Source organism: Leucoraja erinacea, chromosome 29 (assembly GCF_028641065.1).
Source record: "Leucoraja erinacea ecotype New England chromosome 29, Leri_hhj_1, whole genome shotgun sequence".
NCBI lineage: Eukaryota > Metazoa > Chordata > Chondrichthyes > Rajiformes > Rajidae > Leucoraja > Leucoraja erinaceus.
Genome location: NC_073405.1, coordinates 511,146 through 538,988, shown reverse-complemented (window position 1 = coordinate 538,988; position 27,843 = coordinate 511,146). Strand labels below are relative to the sequence as shown.

Below are 27,843 nucleotides of genomic sequence, written 5' to 3'. Positions count from 1 at the left end.
AGTACTTTGTGTTTAATAGGAGTGGAAGTGATGTCACGTTGCTATCACTCATTGAGAGTTAAGGGCACAGATTGTAATGATGAGAGACAGGGACAATGTGTGAAATGTCAGGGCTTTTAGACATTAAACAATGTCCTGAGGTATACTGGTTATGGGAGAAGACCGTGGCCTTTCCATTAGTGAACGTATTGCATGTTGTAATGTCGAGATAGGCAGATGCCAGGTTGTGATGTTAACACAATACAGTCCAATGCTTGAACATGGTGCAGTGGCACAGCTAGTGGTGTTGCTGCCTCACAACCCAGTGATCTCCGGTGCTATCTGTGTGGAGTTTGCACGTTCTCCTTTGACAATGTGGGGTTTTCAAAGGTGGTCTAATGTATTCCCATCTGCCAACGACGTTCAGGTTGGCTGGTTCACTGGCCACGGTGTAGATGATTGGTAGACTCTGGGGCAAGAATGTGGATAGAATAGGTTACTCACAGACTATGGGTAGAGGTTGAACAAGCTAGGACTCTATTCCTTGGAGCGCAGGAGGATGAGGGGTGATCATATAGAGGTGTACAAGATCATGAGGGGAATAGATCAGGTAGATGCACAGACTCTCTTGCCCAGAGTTGGGGGATTGGGAACCAGAGGTCATACGTTTAAGGTGGGGGAGGGAAGATTTAATAAGAATCTAAGGGATAACATTTTCACACAGAGGGTGGTGGGTGTATGGAACAAGCTGCCAGAGGAGGTAGTTGAGGCTGGGAATATCACAACATTTAAGAAACAGTTAGACAGGTAAATGGCTAGGGCAGGTTTAGAGGGATATGGACCAAACGCAAGTAAAGGTCATAAGTGATAAGGGCAGAATTAGGCCATTCGGCCCATCAAGTTTTCAATCATGGCTGATCTATCTCTCCTTCCTAACCCCATTCTCCTGCCTTCTCCCCATACTCCCTGATACCCGTAGGTGGGGCTAGTGTAGATGTGACATGTTGGCCGGTATGGGCAAGTTGGGCCAAAGGGCCTGTTTCCACACTGTTAGATGACATGGACATCCTGTCCCTCTGTGTTGTAGATGAATCTGAGTTGTACGCTCTTGGCTGAGATGGAGGGTCAGGGTGATGTAACGGGCTTCAAGCTCCCCAGTTCACAAGAGGAAGGTCGGCTATGATGCTGGGGTTGATGCACCAAACCGTGAACTCTTCTGGAAGATTAGGTCAGGGTCAAGTGTGATGACTCCTGGATCCATTGTTGATTTACAGCCATTAGACAGGTCAGCACGGTGGCACAGCGGTAGAGTTGCTGCCACCGTGACTATGGGCGCTGTCTGTACGGAGTTTGCACGTTCTCCCCGTGACCTGCGTGGGTTTTCTCCGGGTGCTCCGGTTTCCTCCCACACATCCAGAGACGTGCAGGTTTGTAGGTTAATTAGCTTCTGTAAAATTGTAAACTGTACTTCGTGTGTAGGATAGTGTTAGTGTGCGGGGTGATCGCTGGTCAGCATGGGCTCAATGGGCCAAAGGGCCTGTTTCTGTGCAGTATCTCTAAAGTAAAGTCTAAAGTCAAGTAGTGTGCGACGCTGCCTTGAACGCAACAAGGGAAAGTGAAAGATGAAACCTAGAAATCACTGACAGAGTTCCAGGTGTTATTTGCATAGGACTATTTCCTGTTTACTTGTTAGCCTTTAACTTCCTTCTTGCGGGTTAATAAGGGAAACATCACGTAGATTAATTTTTATAATTGCATTTAATATTTGTTTGCTGCAAACAGTGGTGGGTTGTGACACACAACAAGGTCAACATTGATCACATCGCCACTGGAACTGTTCACTTGCAGTTAGAATCTTCTCCAGGGTCTAAGATAAACACAAAATGCTGGAGTAACTCAGCGGGCCGGGCAGCATCTCTGGAGAGAAGGAACGGGAGAGGTTTCGGATCGAGACCCTTCTTCAGACTCTTGCTAAACCTCAGGGTGTGCACCAGGCTGCAGAACAGAGGTGTAGGAGAGGGGGAGGTCGGAGAATATTGGAGAAAGACACGGAATGTAGACACACAAAAGTAATTTGGCACATTTGCAAAGAGCGATTGCTAATTGCACCGCCCAATTTCCTGAGAGCAGGGCAATATGACGTGTGCTGGGGGCTTGAATGGTCAATGAGACTTGTTGGATGCTGGATGTTTAGTTTAGAGATACAGCGCGGTAACCGAGTCCATACCGACCAGCGATGCCCGCATATTAACACTATCCTACACACACTGGGGATAATTTACACATACACCAAGCCAATTAATCAACAAACCAATACGTCATTGGAGTGTGGGAGGAAATCGAAGATATCTGAGAAAACCAACACGGGTCACGGGGAGAACATACAGACTCCGTGCAGACAGCACCCGTATGTGGGAAAGAACCTGGGTCTCTGGCGCTGCAAATGCTGTCAGGCAGCAACGCTACCGCTGCACCGCCATGACCCGACGTGGACTTGTACACGGACTTGGGCAAAACAGGACAGATCTTGGCTTCTGCCAGTCCTGCTGTCTTTCTCCACAGATGCTGCATGTCCTGCTGTGTTACTCCAGCATCTTGTCTTTCTCCACAGATGCTGCATGTCCTGCTGTTACTCCAGCATCTTGTGTAGGTCTTGGCCGGGCTCCCACTAATCTAAGCCCAAAAAACATTCAAAGGGAAGCACAAACTATTGTAAAAATGATCACACCTACATTATGTTTAGTTTTCAGCAGTTGAATCATAATTTAGACAGGAAATCAGAATTACACAGCATGAATATTTATTTGTAGAGCCAATAACAATGACAGAAATGTCAATCATCACAGCATATGTCACCTCAATGTCATCTTGTGAAGTTGCTTCTGCCACTTTTCAATCAATCACTGAACTAAAACACACTGAGCAGAATTACACTTGTGGACATATTTGATAACATCGTCCACATGTTCCCCAGTGTCTGGGCGTGGATGATGAAGAATTGCCTTTGATTCTGCAATCACCCCGTTCTGGAAACCTGATTCTAAACGGGAATGTGTAAGAAGGAACTGCAGATGCTGGTTTACACCAAAGATAGACACAAAGTGCTGGAGTAACGCAGCGGGACAGGCAGCATCTCTGGAGAGAAGGAATGGGTGACGTTTTGGGTCAAGACCATTCTTCATCTTCTAAACTGGAACAGTTGAATTCCTGTCCTGAAACCTAATGATCTTTAACCCCTGATCTTATTCACAATACTGAACAATAACACAAGATTCCTGCTCTTCCCGTTAAAAATCGTCATTTCTCTTGCAAGAACATTTCCCCCAGATGTTTTCCAGAATAATGCTTTGACCTTCAGCCAGCTGTGGTGATTTTCATTTGTACAACGCCCATGATTTATGAAAACATAGAGAGGCAATGAAGAAAGGAGCTGATTACAGCAGGTCCCAATGTGACAAGGTCTCTGATTATCTCAAGCTGGCCTTCCCTAGACTAATCTCAGCACATTCTTGCAGCAACCTATTACTGTAGTTGACGGTAACATTGGCCATATTGGAATGTACATACAATTACAGGAATATTTTAATTCAGTTCATGACATGCAGGGCTAATAGCTTCTTGTGAAGCGCTCGACTAACTTAATTAAACGGTGAAATGTAATATCCGCATGTAAAGTTACCTGACATTTCCAGGTAAAGTTATACAATGATAATCTGAATCTGAAGAAGGGTCTGGACCCGAAACATCACCCATTCCTTCTCTCCAGAGATGCTGCCTGTCCCGCTGAGTTACTCCAACATTTTGTGTCTATCTTTGGTGTAAACCAGCATGTGCAGTTCCTTCCTACACCAACCTATCGTTCCCTGGATAGAGAGATACTAGGCTTGGATATTCCAGGATCATTCTTGCCAGGGGTCTAATTAGTTTCTGGTGCATCTTTACTTTTGTACTCAAATCACCTTGAAATAAAGGCCAACATAATATGTGCCTTGTTAGTTATTTGTTTAGTCCACATTCTAACTTTCAATCAATCAGGTCCCTGTGGACATCTACATTTTTTAAATCTTTCACCGTTCAGAAAAAAATGTTCCTCTAATATTTTTCTGTGAAAGTGAAAGACTTCACATGTTTAGGAAGGAACTGCAGATGCTGGTTTAAACCAAAGATAGACACAAGAAGCTGGAGTAACTCAGCGAGTCAGGCAGCGTCTCTGGAGAGAAGGAATGAGTGACATTTCGGGTCAAGACCCTTCTTGAGTCTGAAGAAGGGTCTCGACCTGAAACATCACCCATTCCTTCTCTCTGGAGATGCTGCCTGTCCCACTGAGTTACTCCAGCACTCTGTGTCTATCTTAGACTTCACATGTTGCCATGTTGTGTCATCACGTGTCATCAACCATTCCCTTGACTTGTCATAGAAACATAGAAAGATAGACAATAGGTGCAGGAAGAGGCCATTCGGCCCTTCGAGCCAGCACCGCCATTCATTGTGATCATGGCCGATCATCCCCTATCAATGACCCGTGCCTGCCTTTGCCCCATATCCCTTGATTCCACTAGCCCCTAGAGCTCTATCTAACTCTCTCTTAAATCCATCCAGTGACTTGGCCTCCACTGCCCTCTGTGGCAGGGAATTCCACAAATTCACAACTCTCTGGGTGAAAACATTTTTTCTCACCTCAGTCTTAAATGGCCTCCCCTTTATTCTAAGACTGTGTGCCCCTGGTTCTGGACTCGCCCAACATTGGGAACATTTTTCCTGCATCTAGCTTGTCTAGTCCTTTTATAATTTTATATGTTTCTATAAGATCTCCCCTCATCCTTCTAAACTCCAGTGAATACAAGCCTAGTCTTTTCAATCTTTCCTCATATGACAGTCCCGCCATCCCAGGGATCAATCTCGTGAACCTATGCTGCACTGCTTCAATCACAAGGATGTCCTTCCTCAAATTAAGAGACCAAAACTGTACACAATACTCCAGATGTGGTCTCACCAGAGCCCTGTACACCTGCAGAAGAACCTCTTTACTCCTATACTGAAATCCTCTTGTTATGAAGGCCAACATTCCATTAGCTTTCTTCACTGCTTGCTGTACCTGTAAGCCAACTTTCAGTGACCAGTGTACAAGGACACACCCAGGTCTCGCTGCACCTCCCCTTTACCTAACCTAACCCCATTGAGGTAATAATCTGTCACCTTGTTTTTGCCACCAAAGTGGATAACCTCACATTTATCTATATTATACTGCAAGTCAAGGGAATGGTTGTCAAAGTCCCTCCATCCTTCTCTGCAACCTGGTCAGAGAGCAGGTCCTAAATGTCACTTTCACGGCACCAGAGACACAAATACAACTCTGGAGAATGGCCCGTGAAGCATTTTTAAATATTCTCCCATCTTACAAAGGGCTGAAATGTCTCATTTGATCCTCTATCTCAACAATGCAAATCAGGCTGACATCTAAAACTCTCAACTAGTGCATTATAGTTTCAAGCATGAGTTAGTAAGGCCATGAAATATAGCAGCCAATCATGCATTCCAGCTACAGACAGCGCTGCACCTGAATCAGGGTGATTATTCCGTCAACCTAATGTAGGCTCTGCTGTGCAGTGAGCATTAATCACTGGCTCAATCAGTCTACGGAGTTCTTACCCATGGCTCAGTCAGGGCCTTGATTTAAAGCAGCAGCTGGAACTATCTTGAGGAGTTTGTGAACAGCCTTCACCTCTCCACCAATCTGCTCCAGCAATTGTGTCACTTTGACCATTGGAAACAAACAATAACAGCTGCGTGTAAACCATCTCTTGTTCGTTATGTGAAGGAAGAAGAAGAGAGCCGACATTCATTGTCCACATGTGACAAAAACTTAACCTTGTGGCTGATTAAAACATGGACAAGTGCAAATGCCACCGATATTTATTTTAATTTTTACCTTGACCTTATATTGACTTGGTTCCATAAATACCCCCCGTATGTCCTGGGGTCTTGAGTTACAGCGGTAACTCTGTAATCTCTTTCCATTGCACCTCAATGCCAATCTCACACCATCTTACTATGCATATATCCCCACTCCATCAGCTTCCCATGTAATACCTGCCTTACTTTTTCCCTTCTGTAGTGGTCATCTCTAGTGGTCATCTCTAGTGGTCATCTCTGTAGTGGTCATCTCTGTAGTGGTCATCTCTGTAGTGGTCATCTCTGTAGTGGTCATCTCTAGTGGTCATCTCTAGTGGTCATCTCTGTAGTGGTCATCTCTGTAGCATTCATCTCTAGTGGTCATCTGAGTAGCATTCATCTATAGTGGTCATCTCTGCTATGGTCATCTCTGCTGTGGCCATCTCAGTACAACACATATGAAATCAGGTGGCTGATCCATTCGGCCCTCAGTATGCCCGTACCTATGATCATGACTGATCATCCAACTCTCCATACCCCCTCCATACCCCCTGATCCCTTTAGCCACAAGGGCCACATCTAACTCCCTCTTAAATATAGCCAATGAACTGGCCTCAACTACCCTCTGTGGCAGAGAGTTCCAGAGATTCACTGCTCTCTGTGTGAAAAAAGTTCTTCTCATCTCGGTTTTAAAGGATTTCCCCCTTATCCTTAAGCTGTGACCCCTTGTCCTGGACTTCCCCAACATCGGGAACAATCTTCCTGCATCTAACACACCCTTGGAGATTGACTCAGTGGGACAGGCAGCATCTCTGGAGAGAAGGAATGGGTGACATTTTGAGTTGGGACCCTTCTTCAGATGATGTGTCTGTCCATCTTTGGGTTAAAGCAGCATCTACAGTTCCTTCCTCCGCACCCTGGGGGATTGCTGCTCTTCTACTCATTACCTGTCTGTTGGCTTTTATTCACTACATTTTTATGGGCTATTCAGTTAAATTTCTTCCTCTAATTATTGCTGTTTTCATCCCCTGTTCTTTGCCATCTGGAGTCGAGAGGGCGAGCTGCCAAATTCTTCCTTAGTGAGCTCCAGCTGAGGATATGTGTAGGAAGGAACTGCAGAGGCTGGTTTAAATCGAAGATAGACACAAAATGCTGGAGTAACTCAGCGGGACAGGCAGCATCTCGGGAGAGAAGGAATGGGTGACGTTTCGGGGTCGAGACCCTTCTTCAGACTGTCCCGCTGAGTTATTCCAGCTTTTTGTGTCTGTCTTCAGTTGTGATGGGGAATGGTTCTGACTCTCTGCTGGTTGTATCATGCAGCTCGCTGAGCTTGTCTCTGTGTGCGATTACACCCAGTGCCACTGCCGTCTCCAGATCCCTAATGTCCACCTCACTGCAGTTGCATTTTCCCAAGGAATCGCGGTGACTCTTCCCGTTGCCATGCAGACTGAATGACCTGGTAACATTCCTCTAATCCATGTTTCTCCCATCAATTCACACTCCCTTAACAAATGGGAACCTTGCAGCTGGAGTGTAAATCAGACTTTATAAAAACACATGCTATGTCTTGCTGAGTGCTCACAGCCACTGCGTGCAATCTGTTAGCAGACAGCAACCAATGTGATACGTGGGAGTACAAGGAGGTTGTTGCTCAAGCAGTGAGAGCCGTGGAGAAGACCACAGCAGGGAGTGGGAGAGAAGATGCTTGGTGGCTGGGTGTGGAGGAAGGAACTGCAGAAGCTGCTTTAAACCCAAGATAGACACAGAGTGCTGGAGTAATTCAGCGGCTCAGGCAGTATCTCGGGAGGGAAGGAATGGGTCTGAAGAAGGGTCTCCACCCAAAACATCACCCATTCCTTTTCTCCAGAGATGCTGCCTGTCCCGCGGAGTTACTCCATCTTTTTGTATCCATCTTCATACATAATGGGAAGTCAGGTTATGTCTTCCTTGTTTCTTGGATTCTCCTGGTGACCAGGTTCGTGTCACTTAGTGATCAGAGCAGCATTAGGCCATTCGGCCCATTGAGTCTACTCCACCCTTCAATCATGGCTGACCTATCTTTATCCTCTCAACCCCACGTAACAAAAGCTTTTCACTGTACCTCGATACATGTGACAATAAACTAAACTGATCTGCCTAATGAATGGTGGTGGGGGAACTAAAACCAAAGTAAGTCATCGATCCTGAGCTATTTGTTGAGTGGATCAATGCAGAGTAGCCTGTGGGCGGAAAATTTCACCCCCCCCTCCCCATCCCCCTCCCCCCCCCCCTCTTCACCCCTCCTCCCCCTCCCCCCCCCCCCCCCCCACACCCCCACCCCCCCCCCCCCCCCCCCCCCTCACCTCACCCTCCCCCCCACTCCCACCCCACTCACCTCACCCCCCCTTCTTGCTAGCCCAACACAGAGTATTAGTGGCCAAAGGTTCAAAGGTTATGGGGAGAAGGCAGGATAATGGGGTTGAGAGGCAAAGATAGATCAGCCATGAATGAATGGCAGAATAGACTCGATGGGCTGAATGGCCTAATTCTGCTCCCATCACTTATGACTTTATGAAGTAAATGGGTGATTGTTTGTCAGTTTGAGATTGTCCACGTCTGATTGGTGCAGGGGACAAGACCGGATCCATTCCATCCGGTACGGGTCATTATCACAAGCGCGCACGCACCCGCTGGGAGAAGCTGAAACACATTTATTCGAAGTCTCACTTTGCTCCCTAACCTCCAGCAGGCAAGTCTGAGGATGTGGGGAACACACTCCACGCAGCATGAGCCTCTACCATCTGGAGAAAGAGCAAAGAGTGAGGCGTCCCTTGAGCAAAGTGTTTGAAGGCAGCTTAATGCTGCTCGAAGCCCGTGCTTGCTGCAGTCCTGCAGCTGTTTGCAGCTGCTCCGAGCTTGCCCCAGTGTGTACAGTCTCCGCATCTCAGTTGTTCAACAGAGGCAACTGTTAGAGTTGCTGCAGAGTTTGCATCACCCCCTGGTTCTCAACGGCAACAAAAGTGAAACTGTCTCAGCAGGCCCAAGTGTTCCTTGAGAAACAGCTGATGGCAGGAGAAGATTAGGCTTGGGCAATCGAGGAGGCAACCTCAGTCTCCTTCAGAGAGGCTGCTGGTCGAGACAGTGGTGTGCAACAAAGGCAGAGACTGTCTGAGAACATTGTGTTTGCCCCGTCACAGAGGACAGCTGATGTCGTCAGGCAATTAATAATGGAGAAACATTGACACAGGCAAGAGATGAAGACATATAGGATATGCTCCTTGGAAATTCATTGCCAAACCTCTCTGTAGCCACAGCTGCTGGACTGTGGTACGCACACAGGAGTCTGGACCAGCACAGGTTCCCTGCCCTCATCAATCCTTCAGACCACTTTAACTTCAACCTCCGTAGCTCTGCTCCGTCCTTGCAAGCGAGCTGCATCGATGGACAGGCATCTGTACAAGTAAGTCTGGTGTTGATACAAGTCTCCTTCATGAGTTTGACTGGAAGTTGCTATGGCTGCTTTAACTGGTGTCATTTCTAGTGTAATATTTTATTTCATGTTCCCATCCCTACTTGACGGGTTGAAGTGATCACAGCGAGACAGACAGCCACTTGCAGAATAGTGAAAGGCTTGGATAGAGTGGATGTGGAGAGGATGTTTCCACTGGTGGGAGAGTCTCACACTAGAGGTCACAGTCTCAGAATTAAAGGGCGCTCTTTTAGAAAGGAGATGAGGAGAAACCTCTTTAGTCAGAAGGTAGTTAATCTGCGGAACTCATTGCCACAGAGGGCTGTGGAGGACAAGTCAGTGGATATTTTTAAGGCAGAGGTAGACAAATTATTGATTAGAACGGGTGTCAAAGATTATGGGGGAGAAGGCAGGAGACAGGAATTAGGAGGCAGAGAGAGATTGGCCATGATTGAATGGCTGGGTGAACTAGATGGGCCGAATGGCCTAATTCTATTCCTATAACTTGTGATCTTGTGTGACCCCGTTATTCTTGAGTAGAGGCTCAAGAACAGCTATGATCATATTGGATTTTGGTGCTGGCTCGAAGGGCTGAATGGCCTACTCCTGCACCTATTTTCTATGTTTCTAAGTTGGGCAAGAGCTTGGAATAAATTATAGATGGAGAGATATCACGGATTGTGACAATTGTCGAGCTGAGTGGCATTTCTGCAGATAACTGAAAGATACATAGATACATAGACAATAGACAATAGGTGCAGGAGTAGGCCATTCGGCCCTTCGAGCCAGCACCACCATTCAATGTGATCATGGCTGATCATCCACAATCAGTACCCCCGTTTCTGCCTTCTCCCCATATCCCTTGATTCTGCTATCTTTAAGAGCTCTATCCAACTCTCTCTTAAAAGCATCCAGAGAATCAGCCTCCACTTGCTTCTGAGGCCGAGAATTCCACAGATTCACAACCCTCTGGGTGAAAAAGTTTTTCCTTATCTCTGTTCTAAATGGCCTTCCCTTTATTCTTAAAATCTGACCCTGGTTCTGGACTCCCCCAACATCGGGAACATGTTTCCTGCCTCTAGCGTGTCCAAACCCTTAATAATCTTATATGTTCAATAAGATTCCCTCTCATCCTTCTAAACTCCAGAGTGTACAAGCCCAGCCGCTCCATGCTCTCAGCATTTGACAGTCCCGTCATCCCGGGAATTAACCTTGTAAACCTACGCTGCACTCCCTCAATAGCAAGAATGTTCTTCCTCAAATTAGGGGACCAAAACTGCACACAATACTCCAGGTGTGGTCTCACTAGGGTTCTGTACAACTGCAGAAGGACCTCTTTGCTCCTATACTCAACTCCTCTCTTTATGAAGGCCAACATGCTGTTCGCTTTCTTCACTGCCTGTTGTACCTGCATGCTTACTTTCAGTGACTGGTGTACAAGGACCCCCAGATCCCGTTGTACTTCCTCTTTTCCTAATCTGACACCATTCAAATAATAATCTGCCTTCCTGTTCTTGCCTCCAAAGTGGATAACCTGACATTTATCCACATTAAACTGCATCTGCCCACTCACCCATCCTGTTCAAGTCACCCTCATTGCATCCTCCTCACAGTTCACACTGCCACCCAGACGGCAAGGATTGCTCAACCCACTCACCAGTTTGTTCTGGGGTGGATTATGGGCAAAAGTAAAACACAATTGACAAACCTCAGACAGACATAAAACGCTGGAGTAACTCAGTGGGTCTGGCAGCATCTCTGGAGAGAAGGAATGGGTCGAGATGCTTCTTCAGACTGATAAACCTCAACCTGTTTCATCTTCAGCAAGTAACTAATGCCCTTGTGAACGAAGCTTCATAAATAAGCGTTGCAAATGTTGGAAACGTTGCAAATACTCAAACTGTGCAAGGCCTGGTTTCCCCACAAAGCCTGTGCCCCTTTAATGATCCTTTCTATGCATCATATTTCCTCAGGAGAGTTCCATAGTTTCAACATAGCTCCAAGTGCCTCCGTGCATAAGGCTAAAGGTGAGCTAAATTGCTTTCAGTAATAAAAGCCACTGCTACAATCTGTTTATCCGCGCGTGGCCTGAGGTGATGTGGAACAAATCTGTGCCAGTGTTTGATCGTTGCTTTGCAACACCAACTCTGGCGTCACAGAAAGACAATGCTAATCAAATTGCAGCTGGATTTCCTGACATGTCACTTGGACTTCCACGTTTGTGTTACAAGAATATGGATGTCAACTCCACCATAGTCTTGAGCGTACAATCCCGGCAGCTCACTGCTGCATCGCAAGGATGCTGCCATCATCTTGAGATTGGAACCTCAAAGTGAAGGTAGACACAAAATGCTGGAGTAACTCAGTGGGACAGGCAGCATCTCTGGGGAGAAGGAATGGGTGACGTTTCGGGTGGAGACCCTTCTTCAGGCTGGTTAGGGACAAGGGAAACAAGAGATACAGATGATGATGTGGAGAAATAACGAACAATGAATGAAAGATTTGCAAAAATGTGCAATAATGGAAACAGGCCATTGTTAGTTGTTTGAAAAAGTGTCTCGACACGAAATGCCACCCATTCAATAGACAATAGATGCAGGAGTAGGCCAATCTGCCCTTCGAGCCAGAACCACCATTCAATGTGATCATGGCTGATCATCCCCAATCAGTACCCCGTTCCTGCCTTCTCCCCATATCCCCTGACTCCGCTAGTTTTAAGAGACCTATCTAGCTCTCTCTTGAAAGTATCCAGAGAACCGGCCTCCACCGCCCTCTGAGGCAGAGAATTCCACAGACTCACAACTCTCTGTGAGAAAATGTGTTTCCTTGTCTCCGTTCAAAATGGCTTACACCTTATTCTTAAACATTCCTGCTCTCCGGGGATGCTGCCTGTCCCGCTGAGTTACTCCAGATTTTTGTGTCTATCTTCGGTTTAAACCAGCATCTGCAGTTCCTTCCTACACATTGTTCGCTGTTTGTTGGGTGAAAACCAGAAGCTGGTGCGACTTGGGTGGGGAGGGATGGAGAGAGAGGGAATGCCAGAGCTACCTGAACTTAAAGAAATCAGCATTCATACCACTGGGTGTAGCTTGTTCAGATTGCCATTGAATACTCCGTGGCTGCTTCGTAACAAGGAATATGGAGCTGCAGCGTTCTGGCTCAGATTCATCCCTTGAGCTGCTCCAACAGGATGTTTGTGGAGTGTTGCTGTGAGCTAATTAACTGGTGTATGTATGTATGTGTCTACAAATAGAACCACAGGCTAGCAATCACAGCGAGACACAAACGAACAGTGAAGTTGCCCAGAGTGAGCCGTGGCCACCATTACATAGGTGGTCAGTGCCTGCTTCCAATTATGTTCATAATAGTCGAAGCAAATTACTGTCATGGAATAGGAACCACTTTACAGCTGTAGAGGGTGCAGAAATTGTGGCTGTGAATATAGATTTAATTGGTGTGGGGAAAGGCAAAGTATTGGGCAATATTCAAGGTGTTGTGATCCATGTGTCAAGCATTTACCGTCATTATATCCGCTCAATCAGTTGCAGACCTCGCTATTGTTGCATGGCTACTGGTGATAAAGATGCTGGGACAGTCATGGGAGGATTCAAACATTCCCAACTCCAGGAGATTTCACACACGCTCAGGGACCAGTTTTCCTGCAGCTGCTTCTGTGGGAGAGACAACTCCCCCATCCTGTCCCACTGGTGTGAGTCTGACCATTGGGTCAGTAGCCCTGTGACCACTAAGTGTTAGCAATGTTTAAAACAGGAAGCCTGTTCCTCTGAGCCCCTGTGGTAGTGATTGGCCCCAGAGGTCCAGTAAATGTACGCTTCAACCATGTTGCAGTGTTTACACACCAATAACCAAAGTAATGATGTTACTGACTAATCATGACTGGGTCTTGGTGCCTGCGGGCTGTTTACCAGCGACCACATCCCGGCCAAGTCTCATCCAAGTACACACATGTAAATATTTAGCTGCTGACAAAGGGAGGAAGTCAGCAACAGGAACTATACTGATCTCTGTTGCTCCCTGACAGTAGAACGCTGAATGTGACCCAGCATCCTACCTGGTGGCCCAATGTGACCTGCACCCTACCTGCCCCAAGACTTCACTAAACTCAGAACAGACCAAAACGTAGAAACAAGTATCTGCAGATGCTGGTTTGTATCAACGACAGATACAAAGTGCTGGAGTAACTCAGTGGGTCAGGCAGCATCTGTGGAGAACATGGATAGGCGACGTTTTGGTCAAGATCCCATCTCCAGTCTGAAGAAGCATCCCGATCGAAACATCACCTATTCATGTTCTCCACAGTTGCTGCCTGTCCCGCTGAGTTATGGTGCAGCAGCATCTATGGAGCGAAGGAAATAGGCAACGTTTCGGTCCAAAATCCTTCTGGAAATAGGCAACGTTTCGCCTATTTCCTTAGCTCCACAGATGCTGCCTGACCCGCTGAGTTACTCCAGCACTCTGTGAAACGTCACCTATCCATGTTCTCCACAGATGCTGCCTGACCCACTGAGTTACTCCAGCACTCTGTGAAACGTCACCTATCCATGTTCTCCACAGATGCTGCCTGACCCACTGAGTTACTCCAGCACTCTGTGACTATCTTCATGGCAGACCAGCCCTGTCCTGTCCCTGCCTGATGGAACAGCCATGTACAAAGGCAGTGATCTTACTTTGTTCAAAGGATGTGTCTCTAATCATCTCAGATATAATGTAACACTGACCTGGCAGCCCGGACCTCCCCATGTCCAAGTTCCTATTGCAACACTGACAGCTGCAGCTGACTATTTGGTTAGGATCTAAACCAGCTTGGCCTCTGTGCTCTTTGTGGTGTAAGTGATCCGTCAATGTTACTGGAGAGAATGCGTGATTGCATGGACCCTGGGCAGCAGCAGCAGGTGGTGGTGGTGGTGGTGGTGGGTTGAGTGGACTGTGGGGATAATTATGTGATTTAGCCAGACCTCCCAGAGAAAGTTCTTGGCTACGGGGGGGGGGGGGGGGCACCAGCGTTTGCTTTCCTGAGCGATGATCCATGAGGCAGTGCATGGTGGATTTATCTGTCTCATCCCAACAAAGGATGTTAGAATCACATCACATACCCCACAGAGAAGGGGTATTATTCCATGGCAGTTAGTGGTGTGGAGTCCTGTGGCCACACCTATGGTAATGTCCAAGCCCAATGACTAACTACCACTATGAAGAACAAGGGTTTCAGGGTAGCACGGTGGCGCAGCGGTAGAGTTACCGCCTTACAGCGCTCACAGCGCCAGAGACCCGGGTTTGATCCCGACTACGGGTGCTGTCTGTATGGAGTTTGTACGTTCTCCCCGTGATCTGTGTGGGTTTTATCCAAGATCTTCAGTTTCCTCCCACACTCCAAAGACATGCGTGTGTAGGTTATTTGGCTTTGTATAAAAAATGGTCCCTATTGTAGGATAGTGTTAATGTGCGTGGATCACTGGTCAGCGCGGACTCGATGGGCCGAATGGCCTTCTTCCCCCCCTGTATCTCTAAACTAAACTAAACTAAACTAAACTAGACTTCAGGCATACGAGCTGACCACCAGTTGCAGGTCCATCACAGCTATTCCCCATCCAGCTGGTCAGTGGGCACCTTGAAGAGGTTGATAACAACACAAGGAGATAGGTGACAATCATCTACTCAAACAATCAGACACGGACATTACATAGCAAGCAACAAAAGCTTCTCACTACACCTCGGCAAACGTGACAATAATCTCAACTCAACTAAAGACTATACTTCAAATGCAGTATTTCATTACACAATGCTAATGTCCAAATTAAATGGTCAATTGGAAAGGAAAAATCAGAATTAAAATAGTGTGTTTAATTGAGAATTTGTTTATGATTATTTGTGATTAGCCACTTCACAAGCTTTGCAAGAGCAGATTTTAAATTCCTCTTTGATGTGTACATTATAGTATCTGACTACTACTCATTCAGTTGAGCACAGTGGTAAGGTCATAAGGTCATAGGAGTAGAATTAGACCATTCGGCCCATTCAATCATGGCTGATCTATCTCTCCCCATTCTCCTGCCTTCTCCCCATAACCTCTGACACCTGTACTAATCAAGATTCTATCTATCTCTGCCTTAAAAATATCCACCGAGTTGGCCTCCACAGCCGTCTGTGGCAATGAGTTCCACAGATCACCACCCTCTGACTAAAGAAATTCCTCCTCATCTCCTTCCTAAAAGAACGTTCTTTAATTCTGAGACTGTGACCTTTAGTCCTAGACTCTCCCACTTGTGGAAACATCGTCTCCACATCCACTCTATCCAAGCCTTTCACTATTCTGTACGTTTCAATGAGGTCCCCCCTCATTTTTCTAAACTCCGACGAGTACAGGCCCAGTGCCGACAAACGCTCATCATAGGTTAACCTACATTCCTGGGACCATTCTTGTAAACCTCCTCTGAACCCTCTCCAGAGCCGGCACATCCTTCAGTGATGCACATGAGCAGGTCTACGGGAAAACAGCAGTCTGTAGCGAGCTGTTCACCACGATGTGTTTCTGATCAGTGAATAAAGTATTGATTAACCTGCAAATGGAACCAGAACGGTCTCGGTGTTGCTGAAGTCTTCTGTTAACAGCAGTATAATTATGCATTATGTAATTTGTACTGCTTTTGTTTTCCTGCGTCTGAACTAACTAAATCATTACTAATTTTCCTCATGAACTGTTTGTGTGATAAAAGGAATGTTGACAAAAGAGTCTTTTAAAATGAGCCGATTTCCACCGACAGTTTTACAAGTGCAACAGCTGTGGAAATGATTTTGAGAAATGTTGGTGGTGTAGGTGTGTAGTGACCCCTTCACCAGCAGGCTGTCGTTCCATTGTCACTGCAGCCTTGGGTCAGGTTCAGCTTTGGTGTGTGAGTGCGTGGTTTAAACTGGCAGCCTGGTAACAAGTCTCTTCAGTTTATTGTCACGTGTACCGAGGTACAGTGAAAAGCCTTTGTTGTGTGCTAACCAGTCAGTGCAAAGACAATGCATGATTACAGTCGAGGCATTTACAGTCTACAGACACCAGATAAGGAAATAACGTTTAGTGCAAGGTAAAGCCAGCAACGTCCAATCAAGACAGACACAAAATGCTGGAGTAACTCAGCAGGACTGGCAGCATCTCAGGAGAGAAGCAATGGGTCCTTGATCCGCTGAGTTACTCCAGCATTTTGTGTCGATCTTCAGTTTAAACCGGCATCTGCAGTTTGTTCCCACACACAAAGTCCAATGAAGGATAGCCTCATCACCAGGGTTGTATGACATAAATTGTCACTAGAGTGTGTCAGTTAGTGTTAGTGTGCGGGAATCAATGGTCAGTGCAGACTCGATGGGCCGAACGGCCTGTGTAGACACAGAGAGTGGTGAATCTCTGGAATTCTCTGCCACAGAAGGTAGTTGAGGCCAGTTCATTGTCTATATTTAAGAGGGAGTTAGATGTGGCCCTTGTGGCTAAAGGGATCAGGGGGTATGGAGAGAAGGCAGGTACGGGATACTGAGTTGGATGATCAGCCATGATTATATTGAATGGTGGTGCAGGCTCGAAGGGCCGAATGGCCTCTACTCCTGCACCTAATTTCTATGTTTCATGCTATATCTCTAAACTAAACTAAACTAAACCTCACAGAGCCAATCAGTTTCTCATGAAGTGTCTCTCATCATTGTTTAATGAACCATCAGCTAAATTGCAGAGAGTTTGCAGGAATGTTTTGTCTTTCATTTGCTGCAAGTTGACTTGCTTTGGCTACACGGCATTGCTTTCAGTATCAGGAGGCAACAGTGAATAACCAGACTGGTGTTATCGTGCTACAGTACATTAGCTATAGTACTGATGCATGGCACTATAGTACTGATGCATGGCACTATAGTACTGAGTACAGTACTGATGCATGGGTTCTACAGTACTGATGCATGGCTACAGTACTAATGCATGGGTTCTACAGTGCTAATGCATGGCACTATAGTACTGATGCATGGCGCTATAGTACTGATGCATGGCACTACAGTACTGATGCATGGGTTCTACAGTACTAATGCATGGCTACAGTGCTGATGCATGGCACTATAGTACTGATGCATGGCACTATAGTACTGATGCATGGCACTACAGTACTAATGCATGGGTTCTACAGTACTGATGCATGGCGCTAGAGTACTATGGCAGTACTGATGCATGGCACTATAGTACTGATGCATGGGTTCTACAGTACTAATGCATGGGTTCTATAGTACTGATGCATGGGTTCTACAGTACTAATGCATGGCACTATAGTACTGATGCATGGCACTATAGTACTGATGCATGGCACTATAGTACTGATGCATGGCACTATAGTACTAATGCATGGGTTCTACAGTACTGATGCATGGCGCTAGAGTACTGATGCATGGCGCTATAGTACTGATGCATGGGTTCTACAGTGCTAATGCATGGCGCTATAGTACTGATGCATGGGTTCTATAGTACTGATGCATGGTGCTATAGTACTACATCGGTTCTATAGTACTGATGCATGGGTTCTATAGTACTGATGCATGGATTCTATAGTACTAATGCATGGCGCTATAGTACTGATGCATGGGGTTCTATAGTACTAATGCATGGGTTCTACAGTGCTAATGCGTGGTGCTATAGTACTAATGCATGGGTTCTACAGTACTAATGCATGGGTTCTATAATGCTGATGCATGGCGCTATAGTACTAATGCATGGGTTCTACAGTACTAATGCATAGCGCTGTAGTACTAACGCATGGGTTCTATAGTACTAATGCATGGGTTCTATAGTACTAATGCATGGGTTCTATAGTACTAATGCATGGGTTCTACAGTACTAATGCTTGGGTTCTACAGTACTAATGCATGGCGCTATGGTACTGATGCATGGCACTATGGTACTGATGCATGGCACTGCAGTACTAAACGTGGGCGGCCACGGTGGCTCAGCGGTAGAGTTGCTGCCTTACAGTGCTTGCAGGGCCGGAAATCCAGGTTCGATCCCAACTATGGACGCTGTCTTTACGGAGTTTGCACGTTCTCCCCGTAACCGCGTGGGTTTTCTCCGAGATCTTTGGTTTCCCCCCACACTCCAAAGACGTACAGGTTTGTAGGTTAATTGGCTTGGTGTAAATGTAAATTGTCCCTAGTGTGTAGGATAGTGTTAGTGTGCAGGGATCGCTGGTCAGTGAGGCCTCGGTGGGCCGAAGGGCCTGTTTCTGCACGGTATCTCTAAACTAAACTAAACTAATTTATGGTACAATAGTACTTTGTTGGTGACTTAATAGGTTAGTGCATGAACTACTAGTTGTCAGCTTTGATCTGGACAGGTGAAGGCTTTCTCTATGTACAGAGCGTGTCAGAGAGAGCTAACATAGAGTGGGACAGGTTGGAGGTAAAGGGCAGAGGAGGGGGCAGAACTGACAAAAGGAGAGCACAAAGACCGATGTTCCTGAGTAATTGTAAAGGTCAGAGGACAAATTGCCGGATCATGTGATGCACGAGGTACCCAGGGCCGCAGATTGTTCTGTGGGTGAAGGAACTGCAGGTGCTGGTCTACACCAATGAGACAGGCAGCATCTCTGGGGAGAAGGAATGGGTGACGATTCAGGTCGAGACCCTTCTTCACACTGGACTGTTTAGTGGGCACAGAAGTTGCAAGGCCTGAGCTTCCCCACTCTGCCACAAGGTGGTGCTGCCCCTGCCATGGTGGACAATGACCAGTGTCCTGGTCAGCCTATGGCCAGCAGTGGTCATCATGCCCACACCACACGGAGAAGCCTGGTCTTCACAACGCTCCATGCCCTGCCCAACCACATTCCCCAAGGCTGTGCCCAACTCCATATTCCCCAAGGCTGTGCCCAACTCCATATTCCCCAAGGCTGTGCCCCAACTCCATATTCCCCAAGGCTGTGCCCCAACTCCATATTCCCCAAGGCTGTGCCCAACTCCATATTCCCCAAGGCTATGCCCAACTCCATATTCCCCAAGGCTGTGCCCAACTCCATATTCCCCAAGGCTGTGCCCAACTCCATATTCCCCAAGGCTGTGCCCAAACCCAAGCTGCTAATGAATGTGTGGGAAGAAAGACACAAAAATACGATACGATAACCCTCCAAGCCTGGACACTGCCTCATCAATGTCCTGCATCTTCTCCAAGTGTAGTTACACCTTCCCCTTGTCCCAACACAGAGGGTGGAGCCACACAGTGGCACCAGAGACCTTAGCAATGTGTCATAAAATGGTATCAAAACCCCCTGGTCTGATATTCTCTGGGAATATTCCCCCTCACTCCAGTCATGCCTGTAATTTGCATCAGCTGATGTAACAAAGTTAGAGGCTCCAATGATTGATGGCATTAGCCGCTGAGTTAAGGCATCAACATTATCTGTGGAGACAGATAGTTCTGAAGCTGCCTCTCACTTCTCAAAAGCTCTCCTTCAAGCTACGTGCCAAATCAATGACAAATCTTTAGCCAATCAACCCATTACTGTTCCAGAAACTCATTCCAGATCCCAGCTAATCAACGGAGTAGCCCCCCAGAGAAGCTCACTCATTTTATTGCTGAACACAACATATCCTTTGTGAAAGTTATCCAATTAAATCTTGTTTAGTTAATTTTGTTGGAATTAAATGTACGTCGGTATCAATGGTCCATGAGGATTGAATCGGGTGATGGTGGCGCAGCGGGTAGAGCTGCTGCCTCACAGCGCCAGAGTCCCGCCACGGGTGCTGTCTGTACGGAGTTTGCACGTTCTCCCCGTGACCTGCGTGGGTTTTCTCCGGGTGCTCTGGTTTCCTCCCACACTCCAAAGACGTGCAAGTTTGTAGGTTAATTAGGCTTAGGTAAGAATTGTAAATGGTCTATGGAGTGTGCAGGATAGTGTTAATATGCAGGGATCACTGGTCAGCGCAGACTTGGTGAGCCGAGGGGCCCGTTTCCTCGCTATATCCCTGTATCTCGAAACTAAACTAAGCTGCAAATCAGCCCTAAGGACTACACATCTGTGTTGAATGTATGTGTGTCTTGAAACAGTGCATCAATCTGTGTTTGTGTCTGTCTTGCTCATAGCAGCCCCTGTGGGGCCCAACCCTCCGGCATTACTTGACCCTCTGATGGGAAGCAGTTCTTCAGGCACTGAGCACCACGGGGTAACTTGCTCTCGTCTCCATTGTTTAAATATCAAGCTGGATCATCTCGCTCAGGGGGATGCATCACATCCCGGTCAAGTCTGTCCAACCTCTGACCAAACCACCAACAGCAGGTTTAGTTTAGTTTAGAGATACAGCACAGAAACAGGCCATTCGGCCCACCGTGTCCGTGCCAACCAGCGATCCCCGCACACTAACACTATCCTGCACATACCAGGGACACTTTACACATACACCAAGCCAACAAACCTGCAAGTCTTTGGAGTGTGGGAGGAAAGCGAAGATCTCAGAGAAAACCCACGCAGGTCACGGGGAGAACGTGTAAACTCCGTACAGACAGTACCCGTAGTCAGGATCGAACCCGGTTCTCTGGCGCTGCAAGTAGCGGTGTGTTGAGTATAGGGGCAGCACAGTCACTCAGCGGTCGAGTATTGTGTCTGACTTGTCTAATAGTCGACATATTTATAACATAGTCAATCTGTTCCGTCCAGGTTTCCTTGGAAATTTAATTTTGGCTTTGTATGTTCATAAGTGATAGGAGCAGAATTAGGCCATTCGGCCCATCAACTATACTCTGCCATTCAATCATGGCTGATCTATCTCTCCCTCCTAACCCCATTATCCTGCCTTTTCCCCATAACCCCTGACACCCGTACTAATCATCTATCTCTGCCTTAAAAATATCCATTGACCTGGCCTCCACAGCCGTCTGTGGCAATGAATTCCACAGATTCACCACTCTCTGACCCCCAAGAAATTCCTTCTCATCTTCTTAAAGGAACATCCTTTAATTCTGAGGCTCTGACCTCTGGTCCTAGACTCTCCCACTAGTGGAAACATCCTCTCCACATCCACTCTATCCAGGCCTTTCACTGTTCGGTGAGATTCAATGAGGTCCCCCCTCATTCTTCTAAACTCCATCAAGTAGAGGCCCAGTGCCGACAGACACTCATCATAGGTCAACCCACTCAGTCCTGGGATCATTCTCGTTTGGGCTTCACATTTGGAATTAAAATCGACACTAATACTTAAATGCTGCACCATGAATTGTCTTTGATCAGATATCTGTCGGGGTGACTATTTGATGACATACACTGAGGTACCAGCTACCTCCGTCACTGGTGGAGCACGATCTACATTCACCTCTCGCGATGTCCTTCAGAAACACATGGATTCTCTCCTAGACTCATTTTTGTTTAGGTGATTATGGCCACGTTTTGACAGAAGGTTGTGTACAAGATGCTACTAGCGGGATACAGATAAGATCAGTGAGCGAGCAGAGATAAGGCAGAGAGCAGGATCTGGAAACATGAAACTGTAAGAATGATGACGTGTTATCTAAGTGGCGAGAGATCGCTCAGCTCCCTGTCACGGGGTCTGGGCACCTTGATCCAGGGTGGACCATGTGAAGGTTGCAATCTCCCACCATATAGACCAGTCATGACATCACACCAGAGCACTGTCTACAGCATAGGTGTCCTTATTGGCGTCCAATCTTTGCCTTCTTATTGGCTTATTTCACCTGAAGCACCTTGTCTACAGGCACACCTGGGTCACTGTGACCAGCAGTCTACACATCCTCACTATTTGACAACTGCCGTGCACTATGGTGACAGGCCTTGCATTTGGCCACATTATCTGCAGCCTGCCTCGTTCACACCCGCCCACTCAGCTTGTCCACGTGGCCTTGATCATCATCTTCCACACTCACTATCTCATCAACTTCTTCTTCTTTCGTGTGGCGTGCACAGCCTAAAGTTGTTGGACAACTTGTTCTATTTGATCTTCCGTTTGTGCACGTCGAGTCGATTGCATTAGTCGAAACAGGGCGGACCACGTGAAGGTTCCAATCTTCCACCCCATCTCTTCAAGTTCAGAAGTCCACAGCGTTTGATGTTTGGTCTACTCAACCAAACCATTGATAGAAACATAGAAAATAGGTGCAGGAGTAGGCCATTCGGCCCTTCGAGCCAGCACCGCCATTCAATATGATCATGGCTGATCATCAAGAACCAGTACCCTGTTCCTGCTTTCTCCCCATATCCCTTGATTCCGTTAGCCCTCAGAGCTAAATCTAACTCTCTCCTGGGTTTAGTTTTGTTTAGTTTATTGTCACATGAGCCGAGATACAGTGAAAAGCTATCACTGGTCTTCAGACTTAAGTAAGACCTGACTTACGCAAGAGTCTGTGGGACCTGGGACATAACCCTTCCGTAAGTCAGGGAGCATCTACAGCCTCTTGTCCCCGCTAGAGTATAGATTCGGCAGGTTTGTGTGTCATCTGTGAAGACAGCCACAAATGAGTTGTTGTAATTCCTCTGCCAGTTCCTTATTCCCACTGTGACTCACCCCGTCTCATGCTTGCCGTCACCAGTCACCAGTCATTTCCTTTTTACATACCTATAAAAACTCCGACAGTACATCGTTATATTTCTCAGCGGTCTTCTCTAACTTTGTGTTTCTTCATTGTGTCTGGTTCTGCTTTGCTGAGATGTAAATGTTCAACTATTTCTGGAAGTTGTAAAGACTTTCATTCATTAATTTCTTTGGCTTTCATCATTCTTTACATCATCTTCCACACTCATTATCTCATCAAGTTATCACATCTCATCTATCACTCACTCTTTAATTCCCCGTGCCAGCCACAAATAAACTACTGTCTGTTTGTGCATCAAAGGAATAGATATTTTCTCTGCAACTTGTAGATTATTTTGTCTTCTGTGCACCAATCACATGCTTTAATGTGAAGAGCCAGTCATTCACCCCCCACCCCCCCCATCCACCATGCCTTCATATTGTATTTGTTCAGCTATAAACCAGAGCTACAGCACGCTGCCTGACCCGCTGAGTTACTCCAGCACTCTGCGAAACGTCACCTATCCATGTTCTCCACAGTTGCTGCCTGACTGCTGCCTGACAGATGCTGCCCCGCTGAGTTATGGTGCAGCAGCATCTATGGAGCGAAGGAAATAGGCAACGTTTCGGGCCGAAACCCTTCTGGAAATAGGCAACGTTTCGGGCCGAAACCCTTCTGGAAATAGGCAACGTTTCGGATCGAAACCCGGAAGGGTTTCGACCCAAAACGTTGCCTATTTCCTTAGTTCCATAGATGCTGCCTGACGCGCTGAGTTACTCCAGCACTCTGTGAAACGTCACCTATCCATGTTCTCCACAGATGCTCCCTGACCCACTGAGTTACTCCAGCATTCTGTGAAACGTCACCTATCCATGTTCTCCACAGATGCTGCCTGACCCGCTGAGTTACTTTGTGTCGTCTTTTGTAAACCAGTGTCTGCAGTTCCTTGTGTGTTCATTTGAAGCAGGTACATGTGTGGAAGAAGCTGCTTGTGTTAGAAAAACTCCTTGTGTTACCCAACTGCATGCCGCTCTGGAATGTTGAGGAGCTCAGCTGGTCAGGCAACATCAGGGGAGGGAATGAACAGGCGATGTTTTGGGTCAGGACCATGTCAGATCCATTGGCGTATGGAGTGAAAGATGGCAAAGAGAGGTGGGGGTGGGGCAAGGCCTGGTAAGTGATAGGTGGACATAGATGAGGAAGGGGTTGATGGGCAGATGGGTAGAGTAAATGACAAAGGCTAGAGGTGACAAGGAGACAGTGGGAGTCAGATTAGGAGAGGAAAGGAGGTGTGAAATGTAAAACCAGAGGGAGGTGGCTGGATGTTCAGAACATCAGATTAAAAACCTCAGATATAAAAATGGAAAAAGCCTTAAACTTATTTCAGATTGATTTTTTGGAACTCAAAAGTTCAGCTTTATCCCTTGGGGATGAATTTCCAGATTATGCTGCTTATATATGTGCAGATTCTATGATCATGTGTTGTCGAGCAAGTGGAGAATGTACACTGTATAGATTCCCAGACAATTCCACTGAGAAACAGCCCAAAGGTTCTGGTGCAGAACTACAGAGGCAGGGAGTATTCTCATTCAAACTGCTGGCTTGTATGGGGTTAACTAACATTGGATGCTGCAGTATTGGGATGTCTGTCCAGTTGCTGTAGGTGCTTATTCATTCGATCCTGGCTAATGAATAAATCACCCAGTGATCCCACAGCCCTGCTCCCGACTCTGATCCAATGACCTGTCCAGCGATGGTATATTGTGTTGAGTTCGGATAATGGGCAGAGACAAGGTGAGCTGTGAGATTCTGGGCTGCTGTTACTCACTGTCTTGGTAATTGACAGTTTGAGTAATGCACTGAAAGGCCAGCGATATACGTGGAGCTAAACTCACGGACAGTCTGTGGCTGGAAAAGAGAAGGTTGGATAACATCTTTGCTTGGCAAAATGCCAGGAAGCACAAGAAGGAATCGAAAGAGACCGCTCCATTTTACACAACACCATAAAGTTTGAAACCAATTAAATATCAATTGTGTAAATATCAAATATCCAGCCTGCCAAACCTGACATTTGATCGAATTGTAGACATTATATAATCTAAATAATCTGCTGCCAATGCAGCCAGACGCCCAAACAGACACACCAAGGGTCTTGACCCGAAACATCACCCATTCCTTCTCTCCAGAGATGCTGCCTGTCCCGCTGAGTTACTCCAACTTCGTTTTGTCTATCCTCGGTTTAAACCAGCACCTGCAGTTCCTTCTTGCACACTAGTCCGAGCGGTGTTGTGGGAGGAGATCACAAAGCAGCCTGAACAAAAGATTCAAGGATGCGCTACCCATCCATTCAGCAGAATATTTACGTACAATCTCTCAACTCAACAAGTTCCTCTCTCCCACAAAACTTTGTTCTTTACTGACTATTTTGCATTAACTACAGAGTCATAGAGTGATACAGTGTGGAAACTTGCCCACACCGGCCATCAATGTCCCAGCTACACTAGTCCCTGCTGCCTGTGCTTGGTCCATATCCCTCTAAACCTGTCCTATCCATGTACCTGTCTAACTGTTTCTTAAATGTTGGGATAGTCCCAGCCTCAACTACCTCCTCTAGCAGCTTGTTCCATACACCCACCACCCTCTGTGTGAAAAATTCACCCCTCATATTCCTATTAAATCTTTTCCTCTTCACCTTAAACCTATGTCCTCTGGTCCTCGAATCCCCTACTCTGGGCAAGAGACTGTGTGCATCTACCTGATTTATTCCACTCATGATTTTATACACCTCCATAAGATCACCCCTCATCCTCCTGCGCTCCAAGGAATAGAGACCCAGCCTACTCAACCTCTCCCTGTAGCTCACACTTTGTAAATCTTCCCTGTACCTTTTCCAGCTTGACAACATATTTTCTATAACATGGTGCCCAGAATTGAACACAATAGTCTAAATGCGGCCTCGTTAATGTTTTATACAACCTCAACATGACCTCCCAACTTCTAGAATCGAGGCATTTAAACAAAGACAAAAAAATTGGTCTATTCATTTCCATTTAATATAGGAAAATGTATCCACTCCACCAAACTCCCACACAATGGCACTGACCACTCCTGGTGATTTTTTCCAACCTAGCCTCTCTCTCTTTTAACTGATGGCCAGCTTGGAGTCACGGTGCCCAATGGATACATCCTGTATACACACAAAGCGTGGAAGTGACACAGTATATAGAAACATAGAAACATAGTGCAGGAGTAGGCCATTTGGCCCTTCGAGCCAGCACTGCCATTCAATATGATCAAGGCAAATCATCCAGAATCATTCCCGTTTTCTCCCCATATCCATTGATTCCATTAGTAATGCAGCATGTCAGGCAGCATCTCTGGAGTTAAAGGATGGGGGATGTTTCGGCTTGGGACCCTTCTTCAGACTCTGAAGGATAAATTCTGGGGACAGGTTTTGTGTTTTTAAGCATCCTCTTGGTCTACAGCCAGGATACTTTGTGAAGTTGACATTCACGCATAAAATCCCTCTTTGAAAACCTTCCACTTAAAAATAAATTCATAATTTCCAAAATAAGAGATTATATTAATTGGATCTTTAAGATACAAGAGACCAGAGAGCAGTGTTACAGATCAGACATTACGTTTGAATTATACATTCCGAGCAGTGAAACTTGCAACTCCACGTTCCTACAGAAACGCCACCGTCAATTACAACTTTTTACATTTTCTTTAGGAAAAGGCCATGAGATCTAACAAGTCCATTTTTCTTTCATTGACTTCAACCCCATCCATCTGCAATCACAGCAGTTGCCGCCCTTGATCCCTTCTCTCTGTTGAAATATACCCTGCTCTTCTCAAACCTCTTAGATCATTTACTTCAATAACTTCCCCAGGAAGGTCTGTGAATCTGTTTCTCTCTGCAGACAGGTATTGTCCGACCTTCCATCCTACTAGGCTCTGATGTGTTTGGACCTTATACACCACGTCTCATCATCAATGCACATGGACTTCATTAAATCATCTTCATGATCTTCAAAATAACTTGAGTTGAATGGTGTGAGAAAATAAGAATAGAAACATAGAAAATAGATGCAGGAGTAGGCCATTCGGCCCTTCGAGCCAGCACCACCATTCAATACGATCATAGCTGATCATCCAGAATCGGTACCTTGTTCCTGCTTTCTCCCCATATCCCTTGATTCCGTTAGCCCGAAGAGCTAAATCTAACTCTCTCTTGAATAATGAAGTCCCCATCCCCCCCCCTCACCCCGCAAAGTAGAATTAGACACCACATCTCTCACACTTGCAATGATTGTATTGTTCCTGGGTGTTTACACTCTGGGGATAGGCAGCGGGTGTGACTGCTGGGATCAGTAACCCAGGGGTCAAGTTTGAATGTCCCCCTCGGCACAGTCAGCTTAACTTCTCGTCATTAAATATTTCTGGGAACTGGTATCAGTGACCGTGAAGCCATTAGATTGGCATAAAAACCTATTCCTTGTGGGAGGGAAATCTGCCGACCTGTGTATGACCTCAGGTCAACTCTCAGCCACCTCCTTACCTGGAGGCCATAAGGGATGGAGGACATGTCACGTCCCCCAGTAACATCCATGTCCTGCAAACAAACAAACAAATAAACACAAAAAACACGTTCTCTTCAAGCCCAGCTGCTTTCCACTCTGCCATTCTCCAATCAGTGGGGAATGTTTGAAGCAGCTATAGCATAGCTTCCTTTATTACAGTAATGAGTGAATGGACACAGTTTAATTTGTGACGATGCAGTGTGAAGAGGACACCCGTACTAATCAAGAATCTATCTCTGCCTTAAAAATATCCACTGACTTGGCCTCCACAGCCGTCTGTGGCAAAGAATTCCACAGATTCACCGCCCTCTGAGAAATTTCTCCTCATCTCTTTCCTAAAGGAACGTCCTTTAATTCTGAGGCTGTGCCCTCTGGTCCTGGACTCCCACTAGTGTAAA

The 27,843-nt window shown here is 46.4% G+C and overlaps 1 protein-coding gene across 3 annotated transcripts in view; it reads left to right on the top strand.

Moving 5' to 3' along the window:
• The window catches only part of LOC129710954 (semaphorin-6B-like), a 334,781-nt gene that overhangs the window by 99,304 nt on the left and 207,634 nt on the right, over positions 1-27,843 (top strand). The window contains exon 1 of one of the 3 annotated variants that reach the window (XM_055658272.1): positions 8,920-9,310. The exons of the other annotated variants lie outside the window; for them this stretch is intronic. The gene's annotated coding sequence lies outside the window, so the exon portion shown is untranslated. Of the gene's footprint in view, positions 1-8,919; positions 9,311-27,843 lie in introns of those variants that run through there. 3 annotated transcript variants of the gene reach the window in all.